We start from the raw sequence: 21,212 nt of genomic DNA on the forward strand, positions 1-21,212 counted from the left end.
TCAGGGAGGCTCTTGCAGGCAAATACTAATTGATGACAGTATCTTCTCTGCTGAGGAAAGAAGAGAGAACAAGGACGTTCGCTTGGTAGTTTGCATACTGTGAGTGAAGAGCAGGTTAATGTGCTTAGGCATCCAAAACACATTTGGGGGCGCCTGGGTGGCTTGGTGGTTTAGGACTCTGCCGTTGGCTCGCATCATGTTCTCAGGGTCCAGGGATCGAGCCCCACATTGGGCTCTCTGCTCAGCAGGGAGCCTGCTTCCGCCTCTCTCCCTACTTGCGATCTCTCTCTATCAAGTAAATAAATAAAAATCTTTAAAAAAAAGAAATCAAAAACACATTTGGATGGTCCTTATCTGTGGTCATCCACACTCTATTTCTTTGTCGAAAACGCTTTATACATTCTGAGGGAAGTGTGCTCGAGGAGGGATTCGTGGCTGTGTTAGTCTGTCAAAGAAGGAAGTTCTTGGGATTAAGTGTGTGGTAAACTGGAATGGGAGCATATAGTATTCTAGTCTCAGACGTCATCCCCTTGACCATAGGAAGTTCTGTTTCAGGGAAACTCCTTTGGGCGGATTCTCATTTCTGACAGTGTCTTTCCTGTGGTGGAAAGAAGACAGAACAAGGACGGACAGAGGGCAAGTTGCATACTGAGAGTGAAGGGCAGGGTGAGAAACCCAGGCCTCTAAGACACATACTGCAAGTCCACCACCTGTGATGTTCCACAGTGTCTCCCTCTGATCAAAACACTTCCAATGCCGTGAGGGAACGTGCTGTAGGACGTACTCACGACAAGGATGTGTCTGTGGAAGGTTGGAAGCTATGGGACCTGTCTGCGTGGAAATCACGAAGTATCGATACAAGGCCATTGCCCGTGAACATAGAAAGTTCTCTCTTCAGGGAAGCTCTTGCAAGCAAATACTAATTGATGACAGTATCTTCTCCGCTGAGGAAAGAATATAGAACAAGGACGTTCTCATGGCAGTTTGCATACTGTGAGTGAAGTGCCAGTTAATGTGCCTAGGCATCCAAAACACATTTGGGGGGCGCCTGGGAGGCTCGATGGTTTAGGCCTCTGCCTTCGGCTCGGGTCATGGTCTCAGGGTCCAGGGATCGAGCCCCACATTGGGCTCTCTGCTCAGCAGGGAGCCTGCTTCCGCCTCTCTCTCTGCCTGCCTCTCTGCCTACTTGTGATCTCTCTCTATCAAGTAAATAAATAAAAATCTTTAAAAAAAAGAAATCAAAAACACATTTGGATGGTCCTTATCTGTGGTCATCCACACTCTATTTCTTTGTCGAAAATGCTTTATACATTCTGAGGGAAGTGTGCTCGAGGAGGGATTCGTGGCTGTGTTAGTCTGTCAAAGAAGGAAGTTCTTGGGATTAAGTGTGTGGTAAACTGGAATGGGAGCATATAGTATTCTAGTCTCAGACGTCATCCCCTTGACTGTAGGAAGTTCTGTTTCAGGGAAACTCCTTTGGGCGGATTCTCATTTCTGACAGTGTCTTTCCTGTGGTGGAAAGAAGACAGAACAAGGATGGACAGAGGGCAAGTTGCATACTGAGAGTGAAGGGCAGGGTGAGAAACCCAGGCCTCTAAGACACATACTGCAAGTCCACCACCTGTGATGTTCCACAGTGTCTCCCTCTGATCAAAACACTTCCAATGCCGTGAGGGAACGTGCTGTAGGACGTACTCACGACAAGGATGTGTCTGTGGAAGGTTGGAAGCTATGGGACCTGTCTGCGTGGAAATCACGAAGTATCGATACAAGGCCATTGCCCGTGAACATAGAAAGTTCTCTCTTCAGGGAAGCTCTTGCAAGCAAATACTAATTGATGACAGTATCTTCTCCGCTGAGGAAAGAATATAGAACAAGGACGTTCTCATGGCAGTTTGCATACTGTGAGTGAAGTGCCAGTTAATGTGCTTAGGCATCCAAAACACATTTGGGGGGCGCCTGGGAGGCTCGATGGTTTAGGCCTCTGCCTTCGGCTCGGGTCATGGTCTCAGGGTCCAGGGATCGAGCCCCACACTAGGCTCTCTGATCAGCAGGGAGTCTTCTTCCCCCTCTCTCTCTACCTGCCTCTCTGCCTACTTGTGATCTCTCTCTATCAAGTAAATAAATAAAAATCTTTAAAAAAAAGAAATCAAAAACACATTTGGATGGTCCTTATCTGTGGTCATCCACACTCTATTTCTTTGTCGAAAACGCTTTAAACATTTTGAGGGAAGTGTGCTTGAGGAGGGATTCGTGGGCGTGTTGAGTCTGTCAAAAAAGGAAGTTGTTGCGACTAAGTGTGTGATAAACTGGAATGGGCGAGTATAGGAGTCTAGTCTCCGACGTCCATCCCCTTGAACAAAGGAAGTTCCGTTACAGGGAAACTCCTTCGGGCGGATTCTCATTTGAATGAAGGGCAGGGTGAGACACTTAGGCATCTAAGACACATACTGCAAGTACACCACCTGTGATGTTCCACAGTGTCTCCCTCTACTCAAAACTCTTCAAATGTCGTGAGGAAACTGTGCTATAGAACGTATTCACGACAGGGTTGAGTCTGTTGAATGTTGGGTTCTGTGCAATCTCTCTGTGTTGAAATCATGATGATGGTACATGGCCCTAAAAGGTGATTCATAGAATGGGATCTGTTCAGGGACACTTCTTCATTAGGATCCTCATTCATAACAGTGTGTTTTTCCTAGATGAATGAAGATAGAATGAGGACGGACTATGGGCACTTTAGGAACTGGGAGTGAAGTGCGCATATCCAAAAAACATATTGTATGAGCACGACTTGTGGTATTCCACACTGTGTTTCTGTGTCAAAACTTTTCAAACAATGAGACGGAAGTGTGCTTTCGGAGGGATTTGTGGCAGTGATGAGTTTGTCAAAGAAGGAAGCAGTTGGTTCTGACTGTGTAGTAAACTGGAATGGGCGCATATAGGAGTCTAGACTCAGACATCCATCCCCTTGACCATAGTAAGTTCGGATTCAGGCAAACACCTTGATGTGGATTCTCATTTCCGATAGTGTCTCTCCTGTGAGGAAAGAAGACCGTACAAGGAGAGACAGAGGGCAGGTTGAATGCTGTGAGTGAAGGGCAGGGTGAGACACGTAGGCCACTAAGACACACACTGCAAGTACACCACCTCTGATGTTCCACAGTGTCTCCCTCTAGTCAAAATACTTCAAATGTCGTGAGGAAACTGTGCTATAGAACGTACTCACGCCCGGGTTGCGTCTGTTGAATGTTGGATTCTGTGGAATCTCTCTGTATTGAAAACATGAAGTGACGCTACAGGGCCCTAAAAGGTGGTTCACAGAAAGGGATCTGTTCAAGGAAACTGCTTCAGGTGGCTACTCATTCAAAACAGTGTCTCTCCATTGAGGAATGAAGATAGAACAAGGACAGACTTTGGGCACTTTAGTAACTGTTAGTGAAGTGCAGGCAATGGCGCTGAGGTATCCAAAACACATATTGGATGAGCAGGACCAGTAGTCATCCACACTGTATTTCTGTTTCAAAAACACTTCCAACATAATGAGGGAAGTGTGCTTTAAGAGGGATTTGTGGCCGTGTTGAATCTGTCCAAGAAGGAAGCTGTTGGGACTGACTGTGTGGTAAACTGGAATAGGAGCTTATAGGAGTCTAGTCTCAGATGTCCATCCCCTTGTCCACAGGATGTTCAGTTTCATAGAAATTCCTTCAAGAGGATTATAATTTCTGACAGTGTCTTTCTAGTGGAGGAAAGAAGATAGAACAAGGACGGGCAGAGGGCAGGTTGCATACTGTGAGTGAAGGGCAGGGTGAGACACTTAGGCCTCTAAGACACATACTGCAATTACACCACCTGTGATGTTCCACAGTGTCTCCCTCTGATCAAAACACTTCCAATGCCGTGAGGGAACGTGCTGTAGGACGTACTCACGACTGGGATGTGTCTGTGGAAGGTTGGAAGCTATGGGACCTGTCTGTGTGTAAATCATGAAGTATCGATATAGGGCCATTGCCGGTGAACATAGGAAGTTCTCTTTCAGGGAAGCTCTTGCAGGCAAATATTAATTGATGACAGTATCTTCTCCGCTGAGGAAAGAATGTTCAACAAGGACGTTCTCTTGGCAGTTTGCATACTGTGCGTGAAGTGCAGGTTAATGTGCCTAGGCATCCAAAACACATGTAGATGGTCCTTACCTGTTGTGATCCACACTCTATTTCTTTGTCGAAAACGCTTTAAACATTTTGAGGAACGTGTGGTTGAGGATGGATTCGTGGCCGTGTTGAGTCTGTCAAAGAAGGAAGTTGTTGGGACTAAGTGTGTGGTAAACTGGAATGGCCGCGTATAGGAGTCTCGTCTCAGACGTCCATCCCCTTGACCATAGGAAGTTCTGTTTCAGGGAAACTCCTTCAGGTGGATTCTCATTTCTGACAGTGTCTTTCCTGTGGTGGACAGAAGACAGAACAAGGACGGATAGAGGGCAAGTTGCATACTGAGAGTGAAGGGCAGGGGGAGACACCCAGGCCTCTAAGTCACATACTGCAAGTACACCACCTGTGATGTTCCACAATGTCTCCCTCTACTCAAAACACTTCCAATGTCGTGAGGAAACTGTGCTACAGAACGTACTCACAACAGGGTTGAGTCTGTTGAATTTTGGATTCTGTGGAATCTCTCTGTGTTGAAATCATGAGGTGACGCTAAAGGAACCTAAAGGTGATTCACAGAAAGGGATCTGTTCAAGGAAAGTACTACAGGTGGCTCCTCATTCATAAGAGTGTCTTCTCCATTGAGGAATGAAGATAGAGCAAGGACGGACTCTGGGCTCTTTAGAAACTGTGAGTGAAGGGCAGTCTATGTCGCTTAGGTATCCAAAACACATATTGGATGAGCACGACCTCTAGTCATCCACACTGTCTTTCTGTTTCGAAAATGCTTCAAACATTGTGAGGGAAGTGTGCTTTAAGAGGGATTTGTGGCCGTGTTGAATCTGTCAAAGAAGGAAGCTGTTGGGACTGACTGTGTGGGTAAACTGGAATAGGCGCGTATAGGAGTCTAGTCTCAGATGTCCATCCCCTTGACCACAGGAAGTTCTGTTTCATAGAAATTCCTTTAGGAGGATTCTCATTTCTGACAGTGTCTTTCTAGTGGAGGAAAGAAGATAGAACAAGGACGGACAGAGGGCAGGTTGCATACTGTGAGTGAAGGGCAGGGTGAGACACTTAGGCCTCTAAGACACATACGGCAAGTACACCACCTGTGATGTTCCACAGTGTCTCCCTCTGCTCAAAACATTTCAAATGCCATGAGGGAACGCTGCTGTAGGACGTACTCATGACAGGGATGTGTTTGTGGAAGGTTGGAAGCTATGGGACCTGTCTGTGTGGAAATCATGAAGTATCGATACAGGGCCATTGCCGGTGAACATAGGAAGTTCTCTTTCAGGGAATCTCTTTTAGCCAAATGTTAATTGATGACAGTATCTTCTCCGCTGAGGAAAGAATACAGAACAAGGACGTTCTCATGGCACTTTACATACTGTGAGTGAAGTCCAAGAAAAGGCGCTTAGGCATCCAAAACAATTTGGATGGCCCTTACTTGGGGTCATCCACACTCTATTTCTTTGTTGAAAACGCTTTAAACATTTTGAGGGAAGTGTGCTTGAGGAGGGATCGTGGCCGTTTTGAGTCTGTCAGAGAAGGAAGTTGTTGTGACTAAGTGTGTGGTAAACTGGAATGGGCACGTATAGGAGTCTAGTCTCCGATGTCCATCCCCTTGACCAGAGGAAGTTCTGTTACAGGGAAACTTCTTCGGGCGGATTCTCATTTCTCACCGTGTCTTCCCTGTGGAGGAAAGATGACAGAACAAGGACGGACAGAGGGCAGTTTGCATACTGTGAGTGAAGGGCAGGGTGAGACACTTAGGCCTCTAAGACACATACTGCAAGTACACCACCTGTGATGTTCCACAGTGTCTCCCTCTACTCAAAACTCTTCAAATGTCGTGAGGAAACTGTGCTATAGAACGTATTCACGACAGGGTTGAGTCTGTTGAATGTTGGGTTCTGTGCAATCTCTCTGTGTTGAAATCATGATGATGGTACATGGCCCTAAAAGGTGACTCATAGAATGGGATCTGTTCAGGGAAACTTCTTCATTAGGATACTCATTCATAACAGTGTGTTCTTCGTGGATGAATGAAGGTAGAACAAGGACGGACTATGGGCACTTTAGGAACTGGGAGTGAAGTGCGCATATCCAAAAAACATATTGTATGAGCACGACTTGTGGTATTCCACACTGTGTTTATGTGTCAAAACTTTTCAAACAATGAGACGGAAGTGTGCTTTCGCAGGGATTTGTGGCAGTGATGAGTTTGTCAAAGAAGGAAGCAGTTGGTTCTGACTGTGTAGTAAACTGGAATGGGCGCGTATAGGAGTCTAGTCTCAGACATCCATCCGCTTGACCATAGTAAGTTCGGATTCAGGCAAACACCTTCATGCGGATTCTCATTTCCGATAGTCTCTCTCCTGTGAGGAAAGAAGACCGAACAAGGCGAGACAGAGGGCAGGTTGAATGCAGTGAGTGAAGGGCAGGGAGAGACACGTAGGCCACTAAGACACACACTGCAAGTACACCACCTCTGATGTTCCACAGTGTCTCCCTCTAGTCAAAATACTTCAAATGTCGTGAGGAAACTGTGCTATAGAACGTACTCACGACCGGGTTGCATCTGTTGAATGTTGGATTCTGTGGAATCTCTCTGTATTGAAAACATGAAGTGACGCTACAGGGCCCTAAAAGGTGGTTCACAGAAAGGGATCTGTTCAAGGAAACTACTTCAGGTGGCTACTCATTCAAAACAGTGTCTCTCCATTGAGGAATGAAGATAGAACAAGGACAGACTTTGGGCACTTTAGTAACTGTTAGTGAAGTGCAGGCAATGGCGCTGAGGTATCCAAAACACATATTGGATGAGCAGGACCAGTAGTCATCCACACTGTATTTCTGTTTCAAAAACGCTTCCAACATAATGAGGGAAGTGTGCTTTAAGAGGGATTTGTGGCCGTGTTGAATCTGTCCAAGAAGGAAGCTGTTGGGACTGACTGTGTGGTAAACTGGAATAGGAGCTTATAGGAGTCTAGTCTCAGATGTCCATCCCCTTGTCCACAGGATGTTCAGTTTCATAGAAATTCCTTCAAGAGGATTATAATTTCTGACAGTGTCTTTCTAGTGGAGGAAAGAAGATAGAACAAGGACGGGCAGAGGGCAGGTTGCATACTGTGAGTGAAGGGCAGGGTGAGACACTTAGGCCTCTAAGACACATACTGCAATTACACCACCTGTGATGTTCCACAGTGTCTCCCTCTGATCAAAACACTTCCAATGCCGTGAGGGAACGTGCTGTAGGACGTACTCACGACTGGGATGTGTCTGTGGAAGGTTGGAAGCTATGGGACCTGTCTGTGTGTAAATCATGAAGTATCGATACAGGGCCATTGCCGGTGAACATAGGAAGTTCTCTTTCAGGGAAGCTCTTGCAGGCAAATATTAATTGATGACAGTATCTTCTCTGCTGAGGAAAGAATGTTCAACAAGGACGTTCTCTTGGCAGTTTGCATACTGTGCGTGAAGTGCAGGTTAATGTGCTTAGGCATCCAAAACACATGTAGATGGTCCTTACCTGTTGTGATCCACACTCTATTTCTTTGTCGAAAACGCTTTAAACATTTTGAGGAACGTGTGGTTGAGGATGGATTCGTGGCCGTGTTGAGTCTGTCAAAGAAGGAAGTTGTTGGGACTAAGTGTGTGGTAAATGGAATGGCCGCGTATAGGAGTCTCGTCTCAGACGTCCATCCCCTTGACCATAGGAAGTTCTGTTTCAGGGAAACTCCTTCAGGTGGATTCTCATTTCTGACAGTGTCTTTCCTGTGGTGGACAGAAGACAGAACAAGGACGGATAGAGGGCAAGTTGCATACTGAGAGTGAAGGGCAGGGGGAGACACCCAGGCCTCTAAGTCACATACTGCAAGTACACCACCTGTGATGTTCCACAGTGTCTCCCTCTGATCAAAACACTTCTAAAGCCATGAGGGAACGTGCTGTAGGACGTACTCACGACTGGGATGTGTCTGTGGAAGGTTGGAAGCTATGGGACCTGTCTGTGTGGAAATCATGAAGTATCGATACAGGGCCATTGCTGGTGAACATAGGAAGTTCTCTTTCAGGGAAGCTCTTGCAGGCAAATATTAATTGATGACAGTATCTTCTCCGCTGAGGAAAGAATGTTCAACAAGGACGTTCTCTTGGCAGTTTGCATACTGTGCGTGAAGTGCAGGTTAATGTGCTTAGGCATCCAAAACACATTTAGATGGTCCTTACCTGTTGTGATCCACACTTTATTTCTTTGTCGAAAACGCTTTAAACATTTTGAGGGACGTATGGTTGAGGATGGATTCGTGGCCATGTTGAGTCTGTCAAAGAAGGAAGTTGTTGGGACTAAGTGTGTGGTAAACTGGAATGGCCGCTTATAGGAGTCTAGTCTCAGACGTCCATCCCCTTGACCATAGGAAGTTCTGTTTCAGGGAAACTCCTTCAGGTGGATTCTCATTTCTGACAGTGTCTTTCCTGTGGTGGACAGAAGACAGAACAAGGACGGATAGGGGGCAAGTTGCATACTGAGAGTGAAGGGCAGGGGGAGACACCCAGGCCTCTAAGTCACATACTGCAAGTACACTACCTGTGATGTTCCACAGTGTCTCCCTCTACTCAAAACACTTCCAATGTCATGAGGAAACTGTGCTACAGAACGTACTCACAACAGGGTTGAGTCTGTTAAATTTTGGATTCTGTGGAATCTCTCTGTGTTGAAATCATGAGGTGACGCTAAAGGAACCTAAAGGTGTCACAGGAAGGGATCTGTTCAAGGAAAGTACTACAGGTGGCTACTCATTCATAACAGTGTCTTCTCCATTGAGGAATGAAGATAGAGCAAGGACGGACTCTGGGCTCTTTAGAAACTGTGAGTGAAGGGCAGTCTATGTCGTTTAGGTATCCAAAACACATATTGGATGAGCACGACCTCTAGTCATCCACACTGTCTTTCTGTTTCGAAAATGCTTCAAACATTGTGAGGGAAGTGTGCTTTAAGAGAGATGTGTGGCCGTGTTGAATCTGTCAAAGAAGGAACCTGTTGGGACTGACTGTGTGGGTAAACTGGAATAGGCGCGTGTAGGAGTCTAGTCTCAGACGTCCATCCCCTTGACCAGAGGAAGTTCTGTTACAGGGAAACTTCTTCGGGCGGATTCTCATTTCTCACAGTGTCTTCCCTGTGGAGGAAAGATGACAGAACAAGGACGGACAGAGGGCAGTTTGCATACTCTGAGTGAATGGCAGGGTGAGACACTTAGGCCTCTAAGACACATACTGCAAGTACACCACCTGTGATCTTCCACAGTGTCTCCCTCTGATCAAAACACTTCCAATGCAATGAGGGAACGAGCTGTAGGACGTACTCACGACTGGGATGTGTCTGTGGAAGGTTGGAAGTTATGGGACCTGTCTGTGTAGAAATCATGAACTATCGATACAGGGCCATTGCCCGTGAACATTGGAAGATCTCTCTTCAGGGAAGCTCTGCACGCAAATATTAATTGATGATAGAATCTTCTCCGCTGAGGAAAGAAGAGAGAACAAGGACGTTCTCTTGGCAGTTTGCATACTGTGAGTGAAGAGCAGGTTAATGTGCTTAGGCATCCAAAACACATTTGAATGGTCATTACCTGTTGTCATCCACACTCTATTTCTTTGTCGAAAACGTTTTAAACATTTTGAGGAACGTGTGGTTGAGGAAGAATTCGTGGCCGTGTTGAGTCTGTCAAAGAAGGAATTTGTTGGGACTAAGTGTGTGGTAAACTGGAATGGCCGCGTATAGGAGTCTCGTCTCAGACGTCCATCCCCTTGACCATAGGAAGTTCGGTTTCAGGGAAACTCCTTCAGGTGGATTCTCATTTCTGACAGTGTCTTTCCTGTGGTGGACAGAAGACAGAACAAGGACGGATAGAGGGCAAGTTGCATACTGAGAGTGAAGGGCAGGGGGAGACACCCAGGCCTCTAAGTCACATACTGCAAGTACACCACCTGTGATGTTCCACAGTGTCTCCCTCTGATCAAAACACTTCTAAAGCCATGAGGGAATGTGCTATAGGACGTACTCACGACTGGGATGTGTCTGTGGAAGGTTGGAAGCTATGGGCCCTGTCTGTGTGGAAATCATGAAGTATCGATACAGGGCCATTGCCGGTGAACATAGGAAGTTCTCTTTCAGGGAAGCTCTTGCAGGCAAATATTAATTGATGACAGTATCTTCTCCGCTGAGGAAAGAATGTTCAACAAGGACGTTCTCTTGGCAGTTTGCATACTGTGCGTGAAGTGCAGGTTAATGTGCTTAGGCATCCAAAACACATTTAGATGGTCCTTACCTGTTGTGATCCACACTTTATTTCTTTGTCGAAAACGCTTTAAACATTTTGAGGGACGTATGGTTGAGGATGGATTCGTGGCCATGTTGAGTCTGTCAAAGAAGGAAGTTGTTGGGACTAAGTGTGTGGTAAACTGGAATGGCCGCTTATAGGAGTCTAGTCTCAGACGTCCATCCCCTTGACCATAGGAAGTTCTGTTTCAGGGAAACTCCTTCAGGTGGATTCTCATTTCTGACAGTGTCTTTCCTGTGGTGGACAGAAGACAGAACAAGGACGGATAGAGGGCAAGTTGCATACTGAGAGTGAAGGGCAGGGGGAGACACCCAGGCCTCTAAGTCACATACTGCAAGTACACCACCTGTGATGTTCCACAGTGTCTCCCTCTACTCAAAACTCTTCCAATGTCATGAGGAAACTGTGCTACAGAACGTACTCACAACAGGGTTGAGTCTGTTAAATTTTGGATTCTGTGGAATCTCTCTGTGTTGAAATCATGAGGTGACGCTAAAGGAACCTAAAGGTGTCACAGGAAGGGATCTGTTCAAGGAAAGTACTACAGGTGGCTACTCATTCATAACAGTGTCTTCTCCATTGAGGAATGAAGATAGAGCAAGGACGGACTCTGGGCTCTTTAGAAACTGTGAGTGAAGGGCAGTCTATGTCGCTTAGGTATCCAAAACACATATTGGATGAGCACGACCTCTAGTCATCCACACTGTCTTTCTGTTTCGAAAATGCTTCAAACATTGTGAGGGAAGTGTGCTTTAAGAGAGATGTGTGGCCGTGTTGAATCTGTCAAAGAAGGAACCTGTTGGGACTGACTGTGTGGGTAAACTGGAATAGGCGCGTGTAGGAGTCTAGTCTCAGACGTCCATCCCCTTGACCAGAGGAAGTTCTGTTACAGGGAAACTTCTTCGGGCGGATTCTCATTTCTCACAGTGTCTTCCCTGTGGAGGAAAGATGACAGAACAAGGACGGACAGAGGGCAGTTTGCATACTCTGAGTGAATGGCAGGGTGAGACACTTAGGCCTCTAAGACACATACTGCAAGTACACCACCTGTGATCTTCCACAGTGTCTCCCTCTGATCAAAACACTTCCAATGCCATGAGGGAATGAGCTGTAGGACGTACTCACGACTGGGATGTGTCTGTGGAAGGTTGGAAGTTATGGGACCTGTCTGTGTAGAAATCATGAACTATCGATACAGGGCCATTGCCCGTGAACATTGGAAGATCTCTCTTCAGGGAAGCTCTGCACGCAAATATTAATTGATGATAGAATCTTCTCCGCTGAGGAAAGAAGAGAGAACAAGGACGTTCTCTTGGCAGTTTGCATACTGTGAGTGAAGAGCAGGTTAATGTGCTTAGGCATCCAAAACACATTTGAATGGTCATTACCTGTTGTCATCCACACTCTATTTCTTTGTCGAAAACGTTTTAAACATTTTGAGGAACGTGTGGTTGAGGAAGAATTCGTGGGCGTGTTGAGTCTGTCAAAGAAGGAAGTTGTTGGGACTAAGTGTGTGGTAAACTGGAATGGCCGCGTATAGGAGTCTCGTCTCAGACGTCCATCCCCTTGACCATAGGAAGTTCGGTTTCAGGGAAACTCCTTCAGGTGGATTCTCATTTCTGACAGTGTCTTTCCTGTGGTGGACAGAAGACAGAACAAGGACAGATAGAGGGCAAGTTGCATACTGAGAGTGAAGGGCAGGGGGAGACACCCAGGCCTCTAAGTCACATACTGCAAGTACACCACCTGTGATGTTCCACAGTGTCTCCCTCTGATCAAAACACTTCTAAAGCCATGAGGGAACGTGCTATAGGACGTACTCACGACTGGGATGTGTCTGTGGAAGGTTGGAAGCTATGGGCCCTGTCTGTGTTGAAATCATGAAGTATCGATACAGGGCCATTGCCGGTGAACATAGGAAGTTCTCTTTCAGGGAAGCTCTTGCAGGCAAATATTAATTGATGACAGTATCTTCTCCGCTGAGGAAAGAATGTTCAACAAGGACGTTCTCTTGGCAGTTTGCATACTGTGCGTGAAGTGCAGGTTAATGTGCTTAGGCATCCAAAACACATTTAGTTGGTCCTTACCTGTTGTGATCCACACTTTATTTCTTTGTCGAAAACGCTTTAAACATTTTGAGGGACGTATGGTTGAGGATGGATTCGTGGCCATGTTGAGTCTGTCAAAGAAGGAAGTTGTTGGGACTAAGTGTGTGGTAAACTGGAATGGCCGCTTATAGGAGTCTAGTCTCAGACGTCCATCCCCTTGACCATAGGAAGTTCTGTTTCAGGGAAACTCCTTCAAGTGGATTCTCATTTCTGACAGTGTCTTTCCTGTGGTGGACAGAAGACAGAACAAGGACGGATAGAGGGCAAGTTGCATACTGAGAGTGAAGGGCAGGGGGAGACACCCAGGCCTCTAAGTCACATACTGCAAGTACACTACCTGTGATGTTCCACAGTTTCTCCCTCTACTCAAAACACTTCCAATGTCATGAGGAAACTGTGCTACAGAACGTACTCACAACAGGGTTGAGTCTGTTAAATTTTGGATTCTGTGGAATCTCTCTGTGTTGAAATCATGAGGTGACGCTAAAGGAACCTAAAGGTGTCACAGGAAGGGATCTGTTCAAGGAAAGTACTACAGGTGGCTACTCATTCATAACAGTGTCTTCTCCATTGAGGAATGAAGATAGAACAAGGACGGACTCTGGGCTCTTTAGAAACTGTGAGTGAAAGGCAGTCTATGTCGCTTAGGTATCCAAAACACATATTGGATGAGCACGACCTCTAGTCATCCACACTGTCTTTCTGTTTCGAAAATGCTTCAAACATTGTGAGGGAAGTGTGCTTTAAGAGAGATGTGTGGCCGTGTTGAATCTGTCAAAGAAGGAACCTGTTGGGACTGACTGTGTGGGTAAACTGGAATACTCGCGTGTAGGAGTCTAGTCTCAGACGTCCATCCCTTTGACCAGAGGAAGTTCTGTTACAGGGAAACTTCTTCGGGCAGATTCTCATTTCTCACAGTGTCTTCCCTGTGGAGGAAAGATGACAGAACAAGGACGGACAGAGGGCAGTTTGCATACTGTGAGTGAAGGGCAGGGTGAGACACTTAGGCCTCTAAGACACATACTGCAAGTACACCACCTGTGATGTTCCACAGTGTCTCCCTACTCAAAACTCTTCAAATGTCGTGAAGAAACTGTGCTATAGAACGTACTCACGACAGGGTTGAGTCTGTTGAATGTTGGGTTCTGTGGAATCTCTGTGTTGAAATCATGATGACGCTACAGGGCCCTAAAAGGTGATTCATTGAATGGGATCTGTTCAGGGAAACTTCTTCATTAGGATCCTCATTCATAACAGTGTGTTTTTCCTAGATGAATGAAGATAGAACAAGGACGGACTATGGGCACTTTAGGAAATGTGAGTGAAGTGCGCATATCCAAAATACATATTAGATGAGCACGACTTGTGGTCATCCACACTGTGTTTCTGTGTCAAAACTTTTCAAACAATGAGACGGAAGTGTGCTTTTGGAGGGATTTGTGGCAGTGATGAGTTTGTCAAAAAAGGAAGCAGTTGGGTCTGACTGTGTAGTAAACTGGAATGGGCGCGTATAGGAGTCTAGTCTCAGACGACCATCCCCTTGATCATTGGAAGTTCTGATTCAGGCAAACTCCTTCAGGCGGATTCTCATTTCCGACAGGGTCTCTCCTGTGGAGGAAAGAAGACTGAACAAGGACAGACAGAGGGCAGTTTGAATACTGTGAGTGAAGGGCAGGGTGAGACACGTAGGCCACTAAGACACATACTGCAAGTACACCACCTGTGATGTTCCACAGTGTCTCCCTCTAGTCAAAATACTTCAAATGTCGTGAGAAAACAGTGCTATAGAACGTACTCACCACCGGGTTGCCTCTCTTTAATGTTGGATTCTGTGGAATCTCTCTGTATTGAAAACATGAAGTGACACTACAGGGCCCTAAGGTGGTTCACAGAAAGGAATCTGTTCAAGGAAACTACTTCAGGTGGCTACTCATTCATTACAGTGTCTCTCCATTGAGGAATGAAGATAGAACAAGGACGGACTCTGGGCACTTTAGTAACTGTGAGTCAAGTGCAGGCTATGGCGCTGAGGCATCCAAAACACATATTGGATGAGCACGACCTGTAGTCATCCACACTGTATTTCTGTTTCGAAAACGCTTCCAACATTGTGAGGGAAGTGTGCTTTTAGAGGGATTTGTGGCCGTGTTGAGTCTGTCAAAGAAGGAAACTGTTGGGACTGACTGTGTGGTAAACTGAAATAGGAGATTATAGGGTCTAGTCTCAGATATCCATCCCCTTGTCCACAGGAAGTTCGGTTTCATAGAAATTTTTTCAAGAGGATTCTCATTTCTGACAGTGTCTTTCTAGTGGAGGAAAGAAGATAGAACAAGGACGGACAGAGGGCAGGTTGCATACTGTGAGTGAAGGGCAGGGTGAGACACTTAGTCCTCTAAGACACATACTGCAAATACACCACCTGTGCTCTCCCAGAGTGTCTCCCTCTGCTCAAAACACTTCATATGTTATGAGGGAACGCTGCTGTAGGACGTACTCACGACAGGGATATGACTGTCTAAGGTTGGAAGTTATGGGACCTGTCTGTGTGGAAATCATGAAGTATCGATACAGGGCCATTGCCGGTGAACATTGGACGTTCTCTCTTCAGGGAAGCTCTGCACGCAAATATTAATTGATGACAGAATCTTCTCCGCTGAGGACAGAAGAGAGAACAAGGCCATTCTCTTGGCAGTTTGCATACTGTGAGTGAAGAGCAGGTTAATATACTTAGGCATCCAAAACACATTTGAATGGTCATTACCTTTTGTCATCCACACTCTATTTCTTTGTCGAAAACGTTTTAAACATTTTGAGGAATGTGTGGTTGAGGAAGAATTCGTGGCCGTGTTGAGTCTGTCAAAGAAGTAAGTTGTTGGGCCTAAGTGTGTCGTAAACTGGAATGGCCGCGTATAGGAGTCTCGTCTCAGACGTCCATCCCCTTGACCATAGGAAGTTCTGTTTCAGGGAAACTCCTTCAGGTGGATTCTCATTTCTGACAGTGTCTTTCCTGTGGTGGACAGAGGACAGAACAAGGATGGATAGAGGGCAAGTTGCATACTGAGAGTGAAGGGCACGGGGAGACACCCAGGCCTCTAAGTCACATACTGCAAGTACACCACCTGTGATGTTCCACAGTGTCTCCCTCTACCCAAAACACTTCAAATGTCGTGAGGAAACTGTGCTATAGAACGTATTCACGACAGGGTTGAGTCTGTTGAATTTTGGATTCTGTGGAATCTCTCTGTGTTGAAATCATGAGGTGACGCTAAAGGAACCTAAAGGTGATTCACAGGAAGGGATCTGTTCAAGGAAAGTACTACAGGTGGCTACTCATTCATAACAGTGTCTTCTCCATTGAGGAATGAAGATAGAACAAGGACGGAATCTGGGCTCTTTAGAAACTGTGAGTGAAGGGCAGTCTATGTCGCTTAGGTATCCAAAACACATATTGGATGAGCACGACCTCTAGTCATCCACACTGTCTTTCTGTTTCGAAAATGCTTCAAACATTGTGAGGGAAGTGTGCTTTAAGAGGGATTTGTGGCCGTGTTGAATCTGTCAAAGAAGGAAGCTGTTGGGACTGACTGTGTGGGTAAACTGGAATAGGCGCGTGTAGGAGTCTAGTCTCAGACGTCCATCCCCTTGACCACAGGAAGTTCTGTTTCATAGAAATTCCTTTAGGAGGATTCTCATTTCTGACAGTGTCTTTCTAGTGGAGGAAAGAAGATAGAACAAGGACGGACAGAGGGCTGGTTGCATACTGTAAGTGAAGGGCAGGGTGAGACACTAAGGCCTCTAAGACACATACTGCAAGTACACCACCTGTGATGTTCCACAGTGTCTCCCTCTACTCAAAACTCTTCAAATGTCATGAGGAAACTGTGCTATAGAACGTACTCACGACAGGGTTGAGTCTGTTGAATGTTGGGTTCTGTGGAATCTCTGTGTTGAAATCATGATGACGCTACAGGGCCCTAAAAGGTGATTCATAGAATGGGATCTGTTCAGGGAAACTTCTTCATTAGGATACTCATTCATAACAGTGTGTTCTTCCTAGATGAATGAAGATAGAAGAAGGACGGACTATGGGCACTTTAGGAAATGTGAGTGAAGTGCGCATATCCAAAAAACATATTGGATGAGCACGACTTGTGGTCATCCACACTGTGTTTCTGTGTCAAAACTTTTCAAACAATGAGACGGAAGTGTGCTTTTGGAGAGATTTGTGGCAGTGATGAGTTTGTCAAAAAAGGAAGCAATTGGGTCTGACTGTGTAGTAAACTGGAGTGGGCGCGTATAGGAGTCTAGTCTCAGACGACCATCCCCTTGATCATTGGAAGTTCTGATTCAGGCAAACTCCTTCAGGCAGATTCTCATTTCCGACAGGGTCTCTCCTGTGGAGGAAAGAAGACCGAACAAGGACAGACAGAGGGCAGGTTGAATACTGTGAGTGAAGGGCAGGGAGAGACACGTAGGCCACTAAGACACATACTGCAAGTACACCACCTGTGATGTTCCACAGTGTCTCCCTCTAGTCAAAATACTTCAAATGTCGTGAGAAAACAGTGCTATAGAACGTACTCACCACCGGGTTGCCTCTGTTTAATGTTGGATTCTGTGGAAACTCTCTGTATTGAAAACATGAAGTGACGCTACAGGTCCCTAAAAGGTGGTTCACAGAAAGGGATCTGTTCAAGGAAACTACTTCAGGTGGCTACTTATTCATAACAGTGTCTCTCCATTGAGGAATGAAGATAGAACAAGGACGGACTCTGGGCACTTTAGTAACTGTTAGTGAAGTGCAGGCAATGGCGCTGAGGCATCCAAAACACATATTGGATGAGCAGGACCAGTAGTCATCCACACTGTATTTCTGTTTCAAAAACGCTTCCAACATTGTGAGGGAAATGTGCTTTAAGAGGGATTTGTGGCCGTGTTGAGTCTGTCAAAGAAGGAACCTGTTGGGACTGACTGTGTGGTAAACTGGAATAGGAGCTTATAGGAGTCTAGTCTCAGATGTCCATCCCCTTGTCCACAGGAAGTTCTGTTTCATAGAAATTCCTTCAAGAGGATTCTCATTTCTGACAGTGTCTTTCTAGTGGAGGAAAGAAGATAGAACAAAGACGGGCAGAGGGCATGTTGCATACTGTGAGTGAAGGGCAGGGTGAGACACTTAGGCCTCTAAGACACATACTGCAAGTACACCACCTGTGATCTTCCACAGTGTCTCCCTCTGCTCAAAACACTTCATATGCTATGAGGGAACGCTGCTGTAGGACGTACTCACGACAGGGATATGTCTGTGGAAGTTTGGAAGTTATGGGACCTGTCTGTGTGGAAATCATGAAGTATCGATACAGGGCCATTGCCGGTGAACATTGGAAGTTCTCTCTTCAGGGAAGCTCTGCACGCAAATATTAATTGAGGACAGAATCTTCTCCGCTGAGGAAAGAAGAGAAAACAAGGACTTTCTCTTGGCAGTTTGCATACTGTGAGTGAAGAGCAGGTTAATGTGCTTAGGCATCCAAAACACATTTGAATGGTCCTTACCTGTTGTCATCCACACTCTATTTCTTTGTCGAAAACGTTTTAAACATTTTGAGGAATGTGTGATTGAGGAAGAATTCGTGGCCGTGTTGAGTCTGTCAAAGAAGTAAGTTGTTGGGACTAAGTGTGTGGTAAACTCGAATGGCCGCGTATAGGAGTCTAGTCTCAGATGTCCATCCCCTTGACCATAGGAAGTTCGGTTTCAGGGAAACTCCTTCAGGCGGATTCTCATTTCTGACAGTGTCTTTCCTGTGGTGGAAAGAAGATAGAACAAGGACGGACAGAGGGCAAGTTGCATACACGAGTGAAGGGCAGGGGTAGACACCCAGGCCTCTAAGTCACATACTGCAAGTACACCACCTGTGATGTTCCACAGTGTCTCCCTCTACTCAAAACTCTTCAAATGTCATGAGGAAACTGTGCTATAGAACGTACTCACGACAGGGTTGAGTCTGTTGAATGTTGGGTTCTGTGGAATCTCTCTGTGTTGAAATCATGAGGTGACGCTAAAGGGACCTAATAGGTGATTCACAGAAAGAGATCTGTTCAAGGAAAGTACTACAGGTGGCTACTCATTCATAACAGTGTCTTCTCCATTGAGGAATGAAGATAGAACAAGGACGGACTCTGGGCACTTTAGTAACTGTGAGTGAAGGGCAGTCTATGGCGCTTAGGTATCCAAAACACAAATTGGATGAGCACGACCTCTAGTCATCCACACTGTCTTTCTGTTTCGAAAATGCTTCAAACATTGTGAGGGAAGTGTGCTCTAAGAGGGATTTGTGGCCGTGTTGTGTCTGTCAAATTAGGAAGCTAAAGGGACTGACTGTGTTGTAAACTGGTATTGGCGCGTATAGGAGTCTAGTTTCAAACGTCCATCCCCTTAACCACAGGAAGTTCTGTTTCATAGAAATTCCTTCAGGAGTATTCTCATTTCTGACAGTGTCTTCCCTTTGGAGGAAAGAAGATAGAACAAGGACAGACAGAGGGCAGTTTGCATATTGTGAGTGAAGGGCAGTATGAGCAATTAGGCCTCTAAGACACATACTGCAAGTACACCACCTGTGATGATCCACAGCGTCTCCCTCTACTCAAAACACATCAACTGTCGTGAGGAAAAGTGCTAAAGAACGAACTCACGACAGGTTTGAGTCTGTTGAATGTTGGATTCTTTGCAATCTCTCTGTCTTGAAATTATGAAGTGACGCTACAGGGCCCTAAAAGGTGATTCATAGAAAGGGTTCGGTTCAGGGAAACTTTTTCATTTGGATACTCATTCATAACAGTGTCTTCTTCGTGGATGAATGAAGTTAGAAAAAGGACGGACTATGGGCACGTCAGGAACTGAGAGAGAAGTGCACCTATCCAAAACATATATTGGGTGAGCACGACCTCTAGTCATCCACACTGTCTTTCTGTTTCGAAACGCTTCAAACATTGTGAGGGAATTGTGCTTTAGGAGCGATTTGTGGCCGTGTTGAATCTCTCAAAAAAGGAAGCTGTTTGGACTGACTGCGTGGTAAAATGGAATAGGCGGGTATAGGAGTCTAGTCTCAGACGTCCATCCCCTTAACCACAGGAAGTTCTGTTTCATAGAAATTCCTTCAGAAGGATTCTCATTTCTCACAGTGTCTTTCCAGTGGAGGAAAGAAGATAGACAAGGACGGACCAAGGTCAGGTTGCATACTGTGAGTGAAGGGGAGGGTGATACACTTGGGCCTCTAAGACACATACTGCATGTACACCACCTGTGATGTTCCACAGTGTCTCCCTCTGATCAAAACACTTCCAATGCCGTGAGGGAACGTGCTGTAGGACGTACTCACGACAAGTATGTGTCTGTGGAAGGTTAGAAAGTATGGGACCTGTCTGCGTGGAAATCATGAAGTATCGATACAGGGCCATTGCCGGTGAACATAGGAAGTTCTCTCTTCAGGGAAGCTCTTGCAAGCAAATACTAATTGATGACAGTATCTTCTCCGCTGAGGAAAGAAGAGAAAACAAGGACGTTGTCATGGCAGTTTGCATACTGTGAGTGAAGTGCCAAGTAATGTGCTTAGCATCCAAAACACATTTGTGGGGCGCCTGGGAGGCTCGATGACTTAGGCCTCTGCCTTCGGCTCGGGTCATGGTCTCAGGGTCCAGGGATCGAGCCCCACATTGGTCTCTCTGTTCAGGAGGGGGTCTTCCTCCCCTCTCTCACTGCCTGCCTCTCTGCCTACTTGTGATCTCTCTCTAGCAAGTAAATAAATAAAAATATTAAAAAAAAAAGAAGTCAAAAACACATTTGGATGGTCCTTATCTGTGGTCATCTACACTCTATTTCTTTGTCGAAAACGTTTTAAACATTTTGAGGGAAGTGCGCTTCAGGAGGTATTCGTGGCCGTGTTTAGTCTGTCAAAGAAGGAAGTTGTTGGGACTAAGTGTGTGGTAAACTGGAATTGGCGCGTATAGGAGTCTAGTCTCAGACGTCCATCCCCTTGACCATAGGAAGATCGGTTTCAGGGAAACTACTTCAGGCAGATTCTCATTTCTGACAGTGTCTTTCCTGTGGTGGAAAGAAGACAGAACAAGGACGGACAGAGGGCAATTTGCATACTGAGAATGAAGGGCAGGGTGAGACACCCAGGCCTCTAAGACACATACTGCAAGTACACCGCCTGTGATGTTCCACAGTGTCTCCCTCTACTCAAAACACTTCAAATGTCGTGAGGAAACTGTGCTATAGAACGTACTCACAACAGGGTTGAGTCTGTTGAATGTTGGGTTCTGTGGAATCTCTCTGTGTTGAAATCATGAGGTGACGCTAAATGGACCTAATAGGTGATTCACAAAAAGGGATCTGTTCAAGGAAAGTACTTCAGGTGGCTACTCATTCATAACAGTGTCCTCTCCATTGAGGAATGAAGATAGAACAAGGACAGACTCTGGGCACTTTAGTAACTGTGAGTGAAGGGCAGTCTATGTCGCTTAGGTATCCAAAACACATATTGGATGAGCACGACCTCTAGTCATCCACATTGTCTTTCTGTTATGAAAATGCTTCAAACATTGTGAGGGAAGTATGC

This window comes from Mustela erminea, chromosome X (genome assembly GCF_009829155.1).
Source record: "Mustela erminea isolate mMusErm1 chromosome X, mMusErm1.Pri, whole genome shotgun sequence".
Classification (NCBI taxonomy): Eukaryota; Metazoa; Chordata; class Mammalia; order Carnivora; family Mustelidae; genus Mustela; species Mustela erminea.